Below are 15,597 nucleotides of genomic sequence, written 5' to 3'. Positions count from 1 at the left end.
AAAAGTGCATGATAAAATATATGGACACCATCTTGAAATTTGCTACTTATAATTACAGTTTGGAAAAGATATAAACAAGGATGAATTAAGGTCTTCACTTTCAGATTCAGCGATTTCCAATTAAAAATTTAGAATATAGTAATAAACCCTTTTTTCTTACAAATTCAAAGATGACAATGGTATGAACAAATTAATAGGTGTTTCTGACTTGCCACAAATTTCCTGTTTTGAACTCAGTTCCCAATGATATATCTCATCAAAGGATTGTTGAAAAGATTTTATTCAGTAGAATTAAAAAAGGAATTTTTCAAACACTTTCCTGACAGGTGGCAACAAGATCATGATAATCTATTGTCAGTTAGAATACGCAGTTTCTGTTTTCAATCTTAACCCAAACATCGATCAACTTTTAAAAAGATGAAAGAGATACTTGAACATGACATAATTTAAACATGCATCATTCTGACCAGGAGTAAGGCGCACTACCGTCAGTGTATGAGGACAGCTGTAAAACTTGCTTGCTCCCATAATTCACTTGTAAAGTGCATGAGGAAATATACAGACACCATCTTGAAATTTGCTACTTTAAATCACAGTTTAGAAAAGTAATAACAAGGATGAATTAGGATCTTCACGTTCCGATTCAGGGATTTCCAGTTTAAAGTTTAGATTCTAGTAATAAGCCTGATTTTCTTACAAATTCAAAGATGACAATGGTATGAACAAAGCGATAGGTGTTCCTGGCATTTATTACATTTATTAATGGTTTTTAACTCAATTCCCAATAATATTTCTCATCAAAGTATTGTTGATAAGATTTTAATCTATAGAATTAAAAAAACACTTTTTTAAAAACTGTTCTGACCTGTGTCAACAACGTTGTGTTAATCTATTTTCAGTTGGATTACCCAGTTTCTGTTTTCAATCTTAACCCAAACATCGATCAAGCTATAAAAATATGAAAGAGCTGCTTGACCATGACGTGATTTGAATACACAACTTTCTGATATGGATTCAGAAGCACTACAGTTGAATTAAGATCTTCACAATCAGATTCAGTGATTTCCAGTCAAAAATTAAGAATCTGGTAATAAACCCTCTTTTCTTACAAATTCAAAGATGGCAATGGTAAAAATAAATTAATAGGTGCTTATGGCATTAATTACATTTATTAATGTTTGGAACTCAATTCCCAATAACAATTCTTATCAAAGTCCTCTTGAAACGATTATAATCTGTAGAACTAAAAAATGCAGTTTCTTAAACACTGCAGCCTGGTAGCAACAAAGTCGAGTTAACTTTTGTCAAGTTGGACTATGCAGTTACTGATTTCAATAATAACCCAAACATCAATCAAGATATGAAAAGACATAAAGAGCTGATTGACCCCGACGTGATTTGAACACGCAACCTTCTGATTTGCTACCGTTTCGCCACGAGGTCATTTGAAAAGTGTTGTTGCTCCCATACTTCACATGAAAAGTGCATGATAAAATATATGGACACCATCTTGAAATTTGCTACTTATAATTACAGTTTGGAAAAGATATAAACAAGGATGAATTAAGGTCTTCACTTTCAGATTCAGGGATTTCCAATTAAAAATTTAGAATATAGTAATAAACCCTTTTTTCTTACAAATTCAAAGATGACAATGGTATGAACAAATTAATAGGTGTTTCTGACTTGCCACAAATTTCCTGTTTTGAACTCAGTTCCCAATGATATATCTCATCAAAGGATTGTTGAAAAGATTTTATTCAGTAGAATTAAAAAAGGAATTTTTCAAACACTTTCCTGACAGGTGGCAACAAGATCATGATAATCTATTGTCAGTTAGAATACGCAGTTTCTGTTTTCAATCTTAACCCAAACATCGATCAACTTTTAAAAAGATGAAAGAGATACTTGAACATGACATAATTTAAACATGCATCATTCTGACCAGGAGTAAGGCGCACTACCGTCAGTGTATGAGGACAGCTGTAAAACTTGCTTGCTCCCATAATTCACTTGTAAAGTGCATGAGGAAATATACAGACACCATCTTGAAATTTGCTACTTTAAATCACAGTTTAGAAAAGTAATAACAAGGATGAATTAGGATCTTCACGTTCCGATTCAGGGATTTCCAGTTTAAAGTTTAGATTCTAGTAATAAGCCTGATTTTCTTACAAATTCAAAGATGACAATGGTATGAACAAAGCGATAGGTGTTCCTGGCATTTATTACATTTATTAATGTTTTTAACTCAATTCCCAATAATATTTCTCATCAAAGTATTGTTGATAAGATTTTAATCTATAGAATTAAAAAAACACTTTTTTAAAAACTGTTCTGACCTGTGTCAACAACGTTGTGTTAATCTATTTTCAGTTGGATTACCCAGTTTCTGTTTTCAATCTTAACCCAAACATCAATCAAGCTATAAAAATATGAAAGAGCTGCTTGACCATGACGTGATTTGAATACACAACTTTCTGATATGGATTCAGAAGCACTACAGTTGAATTAAGATCTTCACAATCAGATTCAGTGATTTCCAGTCAAAAATTAAGAATCTGGTAATAAACCCTCTTTTCTTACAAATTCAAAGATGGCAATGAAAAAAATAAATTAATAGGTGCTTATGGCATTAATTACATTTATTAATGTTTGGAACTCAATTCCCAATAACAATTCTTATCAAAGTCCTCTTGAAACGATTATAATCTGTAGAACTAAAAAATGCAGTTTCTTAAACACTGCGGCATGGTAGCAACAAAGTCGAGTTAACTTTTGTCAGTTGGACTACGCAGTTACTGATTTCAATAATAACCCAAACATCATTCAAGATATGAAAAGACATAAAGAGCTGATTGACCCCGACGTGATTTGAACACGCAACTTTCTGATCTGGAGTCAGACGCACTACCGTTGCGCCACGAGGTCAGTTGAAAAGTGTTGTTGCTCCCATACTTCACATGAAAAGTGAATGATAAAATATATGGACACCATCTTGAAATTTGCTACTTATAATCACAGTTTGGAAAAGATATAAACAAGGATGAATTAAGGTCTTCACTTTCAGATTCAGGGATTTCCAATTAAAAATTTAGAATATAGTAATAAACCCTTTTTTCTTACAAATTCAAAGATGACAATGGTATGAACAAATTAATAGGTGTTTCTGACTTGCCACAAATTTCCTGTTTTGAACTCAGTTCCCAATGATATATCTCATCAAAGGATTGTTGAAAAGATTTTATTCAGTAGAATTAAAAAAGGAATTTTTCAAACACTTTCCTGACAGGTGGCAACAAGATCATGATAATCTATTGTCAGTTAGAATACGCAGTTTCTGTTTTCAATCTTAACCCAAACATCGATCAACTTTTAAAAAGATGAAAGAGATACTTGAACATGACATAATTTAAACATGCATCATTCTGACCAGGAGTAAGGCGCACTACCGTCAGTGTATGAGGACAGCTGTAAAACTTGCTTGCTCCCATAATTCACTTGTAAAGTGCATGAGGAAATATACAGACACCATCTTGAAATTTGCTACTTTAAATCACAGTTTAGAAAAGTAATAACAAGGATGAATTAGGATCTTCACATTCCGATTCAGGGATTTCCAGTTTAAAGTTTAGATTCTAGTAATAAGCCTGATTTTCTTACAAATTCAAAGATGACAATGGTATGAACAAAGCGATAGGTGTTCCTGGCATTTATTACATTTATTAATGGTTTTTAACTCAATTCCCAATAATATTTCTCATCAAAGTATTGTTGATAAGATTTTAATCTATAGAATTAAAAAAACACTTTTTTAAAAACTGTTCTGACCTGTGTCAACAACGTTGTGTTAATCTATTTTCAGTTGGATTACCCAGTTTCTGTTTTCAATCTTAACCCAAACATCGATCAAGCTATAAAAATATGAAAGAGCTGCTTGACCATGACGTGATTTGAATACACAACTTTCTGATATGGATTCAGAAGCACTACAGTTGAATTAAGATCTTCACAATCAGATTCAGTGATTTCCAGTCAAAAATTAAGAATCTGGTAATAAACCCTCTTTTCTTACAAATTCAAAGATGGCAATGGTAAAAATAAATTAATAGGTGCTTATGGCATTAATTACATTTATTAATGTTTGGAACTCAATTCCCAATAACAATTCTTATCAAAGTCCTCTTGAAACGATTATAATCTGTAGAACTAAAAAATGCAGTTTCTTAAACACTGCAGCCTGGTAGCAACAAAGTCGAGTTAACTTTTGTCAAGTTGGACTATGCAGTTACTGTTTTCAATAATAACCCAAACATCAATCAAGATATGAAAAGACATAAAGAGCTGATTGACCCCGACGTGATTTGAACACGCAACGTTCTGATTTGGAGTCAGACGTGCTACCGTTGCGCCACGAGGTCATTTGAAAAGTGTTGTTGCTCCCATACTTCACATGAAAAGTGCATGATAAAATATATGGACACCATCTTGAAATTTGCTACTTATAATCACAGTTTGGAAAAGATATAATCAAGGATGAATTAAGATCTTCACTTTCAGATTCAGGGATTTCCAATTAAAAATTTAGAATATAGTAATAAACCCTTTTTTCTTACAAATTCAAAGATGACAATGGTATGAACAAATTAATAGGTGTTTCTCACTTGCCACAAATTTTCTGTTTTGAACTCAGTTCCCAATGATATATCTCATCAAAGGATTGTTGAAAAGATTTTATTCAGTAGAATTAAAAAAGCAATTTTTCAAACACTTTCCTGACAGGTGGCAACAAGATCATGATAATCTATTGTCAGTTAGAATACGCAGTTTCTGTTTTCAATCTTAACCCAAACATCGATCAACTTTTAAAAAGATGAAAGAGATACTTGAACATGACATAATTTAAACATGCATCATTCTGACCAGGAGTAAGGCGCACTACCGTCAGTGTATGAGGACAGCTGTAAAACTTGCTTGCTCCCATAATTCACTTGTAAAGTGCATGAGGAAATATACAGACACCATCTTGAAATTTGCTACTTTAAATCACAGTTTAGAAAAGTAATAACAAGGATGAATTAGGATCTTCACGTTCCGATTCAGGGATTTCCAGTTTAAAGTTTAGATTCTAGTAATAAGCCTGATTTTCTTACAAATTCAAAGATGACAATGGTATGAACAAAGCGATAGGTGTTCCTGGCATTTATTACATTTATTAATGGTTTTTAACTCAATTCCCAATAATATTTCTCATCAAAGTATTGTTGATAAGATTTTAATCTATAGAATTAAAAAACACTTTTTTAAAAACGGTTCTGACCTGTGTCAACAACGTTGTGTTAATCTATTTTCAGTTGGATTACCCAGTTTCTGTTTTCAATCTTAACCCAAACATCGATCAAGCTATAAAAATATGAAAGAGCTGCTTGACCATGACGTGATTTGAATACACAACTTTCTGATATGGATTCAGAAGCACTACAGTTGAATTAAGATCTTCACAATCAGATTCAGTGATTTCCAGTCAAAAATTAAGAATCTGGTAATAAACCCTCTTTTCTTACAAATTCAAAGATGGCAATGGTAAAAATAAATTAATAGGTGCTTATGGCATTAATTACATTTATTAATGTTTGGAACTCAATTCCCAATAACAATTCTTATCAAAGTCCTCTTGAAACGATTATAATCTGTAGAACTAAAAAATGCAGTTTCTTAAACACTGCAGCCTGGTAGCAACAAAGTCGAGTTAACTTTTGTCAAGTTGGACTATGCAGTTACTGTTTTCAATAATAACCCAAACATCAATCAAGATATGAAAAGACATAAAGAGCTGATTGACCCCGACGTGATTTGAACACGCAACCTTCTGATTAGCTACCTTTTCGCCACGAGGTCATTTGAAAAGTGTTGTTGCTCCCATACTTCACATGAAAAGTGCATGATAAAATATATGGACACCATCTTGAAATTTGCTACTTATAATTACAGTTTGGAAAAGATATAAACAAGGATGAATTAAGGTCTTCACTTTCAGATTCAGGGATTTCCAATTAAAAATTTAGAATATAGTAATAAACCCTTTTTTCTTACAAATTCAAAGATGACAATGGTATGAACAAATTAATAGGTGTTTCTGACTTGCCACAAATTTCCTGTTTTGAACTCAGTTCCCAATGATATATCTCATCAAAGGATTGTTGAAAAGATTTTATTCAGTAGAATTAAAAAAGGAATTTTTCAAACACTTTCCTGACAGGTGGCAACAAGATCATGATAATCTATTGTCAGTTAGAATACGCAGTTTCTGTTTTCAATCTTAACCCAAACATCGATCAACTTTTAAAAAGATGAAAGAGATACTTGAACATGACATAATTTAAACATGCATCATTCTGACCAGGAGTAAGGCGCACTACCGTCAGTGTATGAGGACAGCTGTAAAACTTGCTTGCTCCCATAATTCACTTGTAAAGTGCATGAGGAAATATACAGACACCATCTTGAAATTTGCTACTTTAAATCACAGTTTAGAAAAGTAATAACAAGGATGAATTAGGATCTTCACGTTCCGATTCAGGGATTTCCAGTTTAAAGTTTAGATTCTAGTAATAAGCCTGATTTTCTTACAAATTCAAAGATGACAATGGTATGAACAAAGCGATAGGTGTTCCTGGCATTTATTACATTTATTAATGGTTTTTAACTCAATTCCCAATAATATTTCTCATCAAAGTATTGTTGATAAGATTTTAATCTATAGAATTAAAAAAACACTTTTTTAAAAACTGTTCTGACCTGTGTCAACAACGTTGTGTTAATCTATTTTCAGTTGGATTACCCAGTTTCTGTTTTTAATCTTAACCCAAACATCGATCAAGCTATAAAAATATGAAAGAGCTGCTTGACCATGACGTGATTTGAATACACAACTTTCTGATATGGATTCAGAAGCACTACAGTTGAATTAAGATCTTCACAATCAGATTCAGTGATTTCCAGTCAAAAATTAAGAATCTGGTAATAAACCCTCTTTTCTTACAAATTCAAAGATGGCAATGGTAAAAATAAATTAATAGGTGCTTATGGCATTAATTACATTTATTAATGTTTGGAACTCAATTCCCAATAACAATTCTTATCAAAGTCCTCTTGAAACGATTATAATCTGTAGAACTAAAAAATGCAGTTTCTTAAACACTGCAGCCTGGTAGCAACAAAGTCGAGTTAACTTTTGTCAAGTTGGACTATGCAGTTACTGTTTTCAATAATAACCCAAACATCAATCAAGATATGAAAAGACATAAAGAGCTGATTGACCCCGACGTGATTTGAACACGCAACCTTCTGATTTGCTACCGTTTCGCCACGAGGTCATTTGAAAAGTGTTGTTGCTCCCATACTTCACATGAAAAGTGCATGATAAAATATATGGACACCATCTTGAAATTTGCTACTTATAATTACAGTTTGGAAAAGATATAAACAAGGATGAATTAAGGTCTTCACTTTCAGATTCAGGGATTTCCAATTAAAAATTTAGAATATAGTAATAAACCCTTTTTTCTTACAAATTCAAAGATGACAATGGTATGAACAAATTAATAGGTGTTTCTGACTTGCCACAAATTTCCTGTTTTGAACTCAGTTCCCAATGATATATCTCATCAAAGGATTGTTGAAAAGATTTTATTCAGTAGAATTAAAAAAGGAATTTTTCAAACACTTTCCTGACAGGTGGCAACAAGATCATGATAATCTATTGTCAGTTAGAATACGCAGTTTCTGTTTTCAATCTTAACCCAAACATCGATCAACTTTTAAAAAGATGAAAGAGATACTTGAACATGACATAATTTAAACATGCATCATTCTGACCAGGAGTAAGGCGCACTACCGTCAGTGTATGAGGACAGCTGTAAAACTTGCTTGCTCCCATAATTCACTTGTAAAGTGCATGAGGAAATATACAGACACCATCTTGAAATTTGCTACTTTAAATCACAGTTTAGAAAAGTAATAACAAGGATGAATTAGGATCTTCACGTTCCGATTCAGGGATTTCCAGTTTAAAGTTTAGATTCTAGTAATAAGCCTGATTTTCTTACAAATTCAAAGATGACAATGGTATGAACAAAGCGATAGGTGTTCCTGGCATTTATTACATTTATTAATGTTTTTAACTCAATTCCCAATAATATTTCTCATCAAAGTATTGTTGATAAGATTTTAATCTATAGAATTAAAAAAACACTTTTTTAAAAACTGTTCTGACCTGTGTCAACAACGTTGTGTTAATCTATTTTCAGTTGGATTACCCAGTTTCTGTTTTCAATCTTAACCCAAACATCAATCAAGCTATAAAAATATGAAAGAGCTGCTTGACCATGACGTGATTTGAATACACAACTTTCTGATATGGATTCAGAAGCACTACAGTTGAATTAAGATCTTCACAATCAGATTCAGTGATTTCCAGTCAAAAATTAAGAATCTGGTAATAAACCCTCTTTTCTTACAAATTCAAAGATGGCAATGATAAAAATAAATTAATAGGTGCTTATGGCATTAATTACATTTATTAATGTTTGGAACTCAATTCCCAATAACAATTCTTATCAAAGTCCTCTTGAAACGATTATAATCTGTAGAACTAAAAAATGCAGTTTCTTAAACACTGCAGCATGGTAGCAACAAAGTCGAGTTAACTTTTGTCAGTTGGACTACGCAGTTACTGATTTCAATAATAACCCAAACATCAATCAAGATATGAAAAGACATAAAGAGCTGATTGACCCCGACGTGATTTGAACACGTAACTTTCTGATCTGGAGTCAGACGCACTACCGTTGCGCCACGAGGTCAATTGAAAAGTATTGTTGCTCCCATACTTCACATGAAAAGTGCATGATAAAATATATGGACACCATCTTGAAATTTGCTACTTATAATCACAGTTTGGAAAAGATATAAACAAGGATGAATTAAGGTCTTCACTTTCAGATTCAGGGATTTCCAATTAAAAATTTAGAATATAGTAATAAACCCTTTTTTCTTACAAATTCAAAGATGACAATGGTATGAACAAATTAATAGGTGTTTCTGACTTGCCACAAATTTCCTGTTTTGAACTCAGTTCCCAATGATATATCTCATCAAAGGATTGTTGAAAAGATTTTATTCAGTAGAATTAAAAAAGGAATTTTTCAAACACTTTCCTGACAGGTGGCAACAAGATCATGATAATCTATTGTCAGTTAGAATACGCAGTTTCTGTTTTCAATCTTAACCCAAACATCGATCAACTTTTAAAAAGATGAAAGAGATACTTGAACATGACATAATTTAAACATGCATCATTCTGACCAGGAGTAAGGCGCACTACCGTCAGTGTATGAGGACAGCTGTAAAACTAGCTTGCTCCCATAATTCACTTGTAAAGTGCATGAGGAAATATACAGACACCATCTTGAAATTTGCTACTTTAAATCACAGTTTAGAAAAGTAATAACAAGGATGAATTAGGATCTTCACATTCCGATTCAGGGATTTCCAGTTTAAAGTTTAGATTCTAGTAATAAGCCTGATTTTCTTACAAATTCAAAGATGACAATGGTATGAACAAAGCGATAGGTGTTCCTGGCATTTATTACATTTATTAATGGTTTTTAACTCAATTCCCAATAATATTTCTCATCAAAGTATTGTTGATAAGATTTTAATCTATAGAATTAAAAAAACACTTTTTTAGAAACTGTTCTGACCTGTGTCAACAACGTTGTGTTAATCTATTTTCAGTTGGATTACCCAGTTTCTGTTTTCAATCTTAACCCAAACATCGATCAAGCTATAAAAATATGAAAGAGCTGCTTGACCATGACGTGATTTGAATACACAACTTTCTGATATGGATTCAGAAGCACTACAGTTGAATTAAGATCTTCACAATCAGATTCAGTGATTTCCAGTCAAAAATTAAGAATCTGGTAATAAACCCTCTTTTCTTACAAATTCAAAGATGGCAATGGTAAAAATAAATTAATAGGTGCTTATGGCATTAATTACATTTATTAATGTTTGGAACTCAATTCCCAATAACAATTCTTATCAAAGTCCTCTTGAAACGATTATAATCTGTAGAACTAAAAAATGCAGTTTCTTAAACACTGCAGCCTGGTAGCAACAAAGTCGAGTTAACTTTTGTCAAGTTGGACTATGCAGTTACTGTTTTCAATAATAACCCAAACATCAATCAAGATATGAAAAGACATAAAGAGCTGATTGACCCCGACGTGATTTGAACACGCAACGTTCTGATTTGGAGTCAGACGTGCTACCGTTGCGCCACGAGGTCATTTGAAAAGTGTTGTTGCTCCCATACTTCACATGAAAAGTGCATGATAAAATATATGGACACCATCTTGAAATTTGCTACTTATAATCACAGTTTGGAAAAGATATAATCAAGGATGAATTAAGATCTTCACTTTCAGATTCAGGGATTTCCAATTAAAAATTTAGAATATAGTAATAAACCCTTTTTTCTTACAAATTCAAAGATGACAATGGTATGAACAAATTAATAGGTGTTTCTCACTTGCCACAAATTTTCTGTTTTGAACTCAGTTCCCAATGATATATCTCATCAAAGGATTGTTGAAAAGATTTTATTCAGTAGAATTAAAAAAGCAATTTTTCAAACACTTTCCTGACAGGTGGCAACAAGATCATGATAATCTATTGTCAGTTAGAATACGCAGTTTCTGTTTTCAATCTTAACCCAAACATCGATCAACTTTTAAAAAGATGAAAGAGATACTTGAACATGACATAATTTAAACATGCATCATTCTGACCAGGAGTAAGGCGCACTACCGTCAGTGTATGAGGACAGCTGTAAAACTTGCTTGCTCCCATAATTCACTTGTAAAGTGCATGAGGAAATATACAGACACCATCTTGAAATTTGCTACTTTAAATCACAGTTTAGAAAAGTAATAACAAGGATGAATTAGGATCTTCACGTTCCGATTCAGGGATTTCCAGTTTAAAGTTTAGATTCTAGTAATAAGCCTGATTTTCTTACAAATTCAAAGATGACAATGGTATGAACAAAGCGATAGGTGTTCCTGGCATTTATTACATTTATTAATGGTTTTTAACTCAATTCCCAATAATATTTCTCATCAAAGTATTGTTGATAAGATTTTAATCTATAGAATTAAAAAACACTTTTTTAAAAACGGTTCTGACCTGTGTCAACAACGTTGTGTTAATCTATTTTCAGTTGGATTACCCAGTTTCTGTTTTCAATCTTAACCCAAACATCGATCAAGCTATAAAAATATGAAAGAGCTGCTTGACCATGACGTGATTTGAATACACAACTTTCTGATATGGATTCAGAAGCACTACAGTTGAATTAAGATCTTCACAATCAGATTCAGTGATTTCCAGTCAAAAATTAAGAATCTGGTAATAAACCCTCTTTTCTTACAAATTCAAAGATGGCAATGGTAAAAATAAATTAATAGGTGCTTATGGCATTAATTACATTTATTAATGTTTGGAACTCAATTCCCAATAACAATTCTTATCAAAGTCCTCTTGAAACGATTATAATCTGTAGAACTAAAAAATGCAGTTTCTTAAACACTGCAGCCTGGTAGCAACAAAGTCGAGTTAACTTTTGTCAAGTTGGACTATGCAGTTACTGTTTTCAATAATAACCCAAACATCAATCAAGATATGAAAAGACATAAAGAGCTGATTGACCCCGACGTGATTTGAACACGCAACCTTCTGATTAGCTACCTTTTCGCCACGAGGTCATTTGAAAAGTGTTGTTGCTCCCATACTTCACATGAAAAGTGCATGATAAAATATATGGACACCATCTTGAAATTTGCTACTTATAATTACAGTTTGGAAAAGATATAAACAAGGATGAATTAAGGTCTTCACTTTCAGATTCAGGGATTTCCAATTAAAAATTTAGAATATAGTAATAAACCCTTTTTTCTTACAAATTCAAAGATGACAATGGTATGAACAAATTAATAGGTGTTTCTGACTTGCCACAAATTTCCTGTTTTGAACTCAGTTCCCAATGATATATCTCATCAAAGGATTGTTGAAAAGATTTTATTCAGTAGAATTAAAAAAGGAATTTTTCAAACACTTTCCTGACAGGTGGCAACAAGATCATGATAATCTATTGTCAGTTAGAATACGCAGTTTCTGTTTTCAATCTTAACCCAAACATCGATCAACTTTTAAAAAGATGAAAGAGATACTTGAACATGACATAATTTAAACATGCATCATTCTGACCAGGAGTAAGGCGCACTACCGTCAGTGTATGAGGACAGCTGTAAAACTTGCTTGCTCCCATAATTCACTTGTAAAGTGCATGAGGAAATATACAGACACCATCTTGAAATTTGCTACTTTAAATCACAGTTTAGAAAAGTAATAACAAGGATGAATTAGGATCTTCACGTTCCGATTCAGGGATTTCCAGTTTAAAGTTTAGATTCTAGTAATAAGCCTGATTTTCTTACAAATTCAAAGATGACAATGGTATGAACAAAGCGATAGGTGTTCCTGGCATTTATTACATTTATTAATGGTTTTTAACTCAATTCCCAATAATATTTCTCATCAAAGTATTGTTGATAAGATTTTAATCTATAGAATTAAAAAAACACTTTTTTAAAAACTGTTCTGACCTGTGTCAACAACGTTGTGTTAATCTATTTTCAGTTGGATTACCCAGTTTCTGTTTTCAATCTTAACCCAAACATCGATCAAGCTATAAAAATATGAAAGAGCTGCTTGACCATGACGTGATTTGAATACACAACTTTCTGATATGGATTCAGAAGCACTACAGTTGAATTAAGATCTTCACAATCAGATTCAGTGATTTCCAGTCAAAAATTAAGAATCTGGTAATAAACCCTCTTTTCTTACAAATTCAAAGATGGCAATGATAAAAATAAATTAATAGGTGCTTATGGCATTAATTACATTTATTAATGTTTGGAACTCAATTCCCAATAACAATTCTTATCAAAGTCCTCTTGAAACGATTATAATCTGTAGAACTAAAAAATGCAGTTTCTTAAACACTGCGGCATGGTAGCAACAAAGTCGAGTTAACTTTTGTCAGTTGGACTACGCAGTTACTGATTTCAATAATAACCCAAACATCAATCAAGATATGAAAAGACATAAAGAGCTGATTGACCCCGACGTGATTTGAACACACAACTTTCTGATCTGGAGTCAGACGCACTACCGTTGCGCCACGAGGTCAGTTGAAAAGTATTGTTGCTCCCATACTTCACATGAAAAGTGCATGATAAAATATATGGACACCATCTTGAAATTTGCTACTTATAATCACAGTTTGGAAAAGATATAAACAAGGATGAATTAAGGTCTTCACTTTCAGATTCAGGGATTTCCAATTAAAAATTTAGAATATAGTAATAAACCCTTTTTTCTTACAAATTCAAAGATGACAATGGTATGAACAAATTAATAGGTGTTTCTGACTTGCCACAAATTTCCTGTTTTGAACTCAGTTCCCAATGATATATCTCATCAAAGGATTGTTGAAAAGATTTTATTCAATAGAATTAAAAAAGGAATTTTTCAAACACTTTCCTGACAGGTGGCAACAAGATCATGATAATCTATTGTCAGTTAGAATACGCAGTTTCTGTTTTCAATCTTAACCCAAACATCGATCAACTTTTAAAAAGATGAAAGAGATACTTGAACGTGACATAATTTAAACATGCATCATTCTGACCAGGAGTAAGGCGCACTACCGTCAGTGTATGAGGACAGCTGTAAAACTTGCTTGCTCCCATAATTCACTTGTAAAGTGCATGAGGAAGTATACAGACACCATCGTGAAATTTGCTACTTTAAATCACAGTTTAGAAAAGTAATAACAAGGATGAATTAGGATCTTCACGTTCCGATTCAGGGATTTCCAGTTTAAAGTTTAGATTCTAGTAATAAGCCTGATTTTCTTACAAATTCAAAGATGACAATGGTATGAACAAAGCGATAGGTGTTCCTGGCATTTATTACATTTATTAATTTTTTTAACTCAATTCCCAATAATATTTCTCATCAAAGTATTGTTGATAAGATTTTAATCTATAGAATTAAAAAAACACTTCTTTAAAAACTGTTCTGACCTGTGTCAACAACGTTGTGTTAATCTATTTTCAGTTGGATTACCCAGTTTCTGTTTTCAATCTTAACCCAAACATCGATCAAGCTATAAAAATATGAAAGAGCTGCTTGACCATGACGTGATTTGAATACACAACTTTCTGATATGGATTCAGAAGCACTACAGTTGAATTAAGATCTTCACAATCAGATTCAGTGATTTCCAGTCAAAAATTAAGAATCTGGTAATAAACCCTCTTTTCTTACAAATTCAAAGATGGCAATGGTAAAAATAAATTAATAGGTGCTTATGGCATTAATTACATTTATTAATGTTTGGAACTCAATTCCCAATAACAATTCTTATCAAAGTCCTCTTGAAACGATTATAATCTGTAGAACTAAAAAATGCAGTTTCTTAAACACTGCAGCCTGGTAGCAACAAAGTCGAGTTAACTTTTGTCAGTTGGACTACGCAGTTACTGTTTTCAATAATAACACAAACATCAATCAAGTTATGAAAAGACATAAAGAGCTGATTGACACCAACGTGATTTGAAGACGCAACCTTCTGACCTGGAGTCAGACGCACTACCGTTGCGCCACGAGGTCAGTTGAAAAGTGTTGTTGTTCCCATACCTCACATGAAAAGTGCATGATAAAATATATGGACACCATCTTGAAATTTGCTACTTATAATCACAGTTTGGAAAAGATATAAACAAGGATGAATTAAGGTCTTCACTTTCAGATTCAGGGATTTCCAATTAAAAATTTAGAATATAGTAATAAACCCTTTTTTCTTACAAATTCAAAGATGACAATGGTATGAACAAATTAATAGGTGTTTCTCACTTGCCACAAATTTTCTGTTTTGAACTCAGTTCCCAATGATATATCTCATCAAAGGATTGTTGAAAAGATTTTATTCAGTAGAATTAAAAAAGCAATTTTTCAAACACTTTCCTGACAGGTGGCAACAAGATCATGATAATCTATTGTCAGTTAGAATACGCAGTTTCTGTTTTCAATCTTAACCCAAACATCGATCAACTTTTAAAAAGATGAAAGAGATACTTGAACGTGACATAATTTAAACATGCATCATTCTGACCAGGAGTAAGGCGCACTACCGTCAGTGTATGAGGACAGCTGTAAAACTTGCTTGCTCCCATAATTCACTTGTAAAGTGCATGAGGAAGTATACAGACACCATCTTGAAATTTGCTACTTTAAATCACAGTTTAGAAAAGTAATAACAAGGATGAATTAGGATCTTCACGTTCCGATTCAGGGATTTCCAGTTTAAAGTTTAGATTCTAGTAATAAGCCTGATTTTCTTACAAATTCAAAGATGACAATGGTATGAACAAAGCGATAGGTGTTCCTGGCATTTATTAC

The 15,597-nt window shown here is 32.5% G+C and overlaps 5 non-coding genes across 5 annotated transcripts; all 5 read right to left on the bottom strand.

The window, feature by feature from the left end:
• Positions 1-2,859: 2,859 nt before the first annotated feature.
• Positions 2,860-2,931, bottom strand: TRNAW-CCA (transfer RNA tryptophan (anticodon CCA)). The gene has a single exon. It is a non-coding gene; the product is annotated as a tRNA-Trp (tRNA).
• Positions 2,932-4,349: 1,418 nt separating this feature from the next.
• Positions 4,350-4,421, bottom strand: TRNAW-CCA (transfer RNA tryptophan (anticodon CCA)). Its single transcript has one exon. It is a non-coding gene; the product is annotated as a tRNA-Trp (tRNA).
• A 4,371-nt stretch (positions 4,422-8,792) lies between these two features.
• Positions 8,793-8,864, bottom strand: TRNAW-CCA (transfer RNA tryptophan (anticodon CCA)). The gene has a single exon. It is a non-coding gene; the product is annotated as a tRNA-Trp (tRNA).
• A 1,418-nt stretch (positions 8,865-10,282) lies between these two features.
• Positions 10,283-10,354, bottom strand: TRNAW-CCA (transfer RNA tryptophan (anticodon CCA)). Its single transcript has one exon. It is a non-coding gene; the product is annotated as a tRNA-Trp (tRNA).
• A 2,894-nt stretch (positions 10,355-13,248) lies between these two features.
• On the bottom strand, positions 13,249-13,320 carry TRNAW-CCA (transfer RNA tryptophan (anticodon CCA)). Its single transcript has one exon. It is a non-coding gene; the product is annotated as a tRNA-Trp (tRNA).
• Between the last annotated feature and the right edge of the window lie 2,277 nt (positions 13,321-15,597).

Source organism: Dendrobates tinctorius, unplaced genomic scaffold (assembly GCF_039654945.1).
Source record: "Dendrobates tinctorius isolate UK_male_01 unplaced genomic scaffold, ASM3965494v1 ptg000178l, whole genome shotgun sequence".
In the NCBI taxonomy this organism is placed as follows: domain Eukaryota; kingdom Metazoa; phylum Chordata; class Amphibia; order Anura; family Dendrobatidae; genus Dendrobates; species Dendrobates tinctorius.
This window is presented reverse-complemented; position numbering and strand designations above follow the sequence as displayed.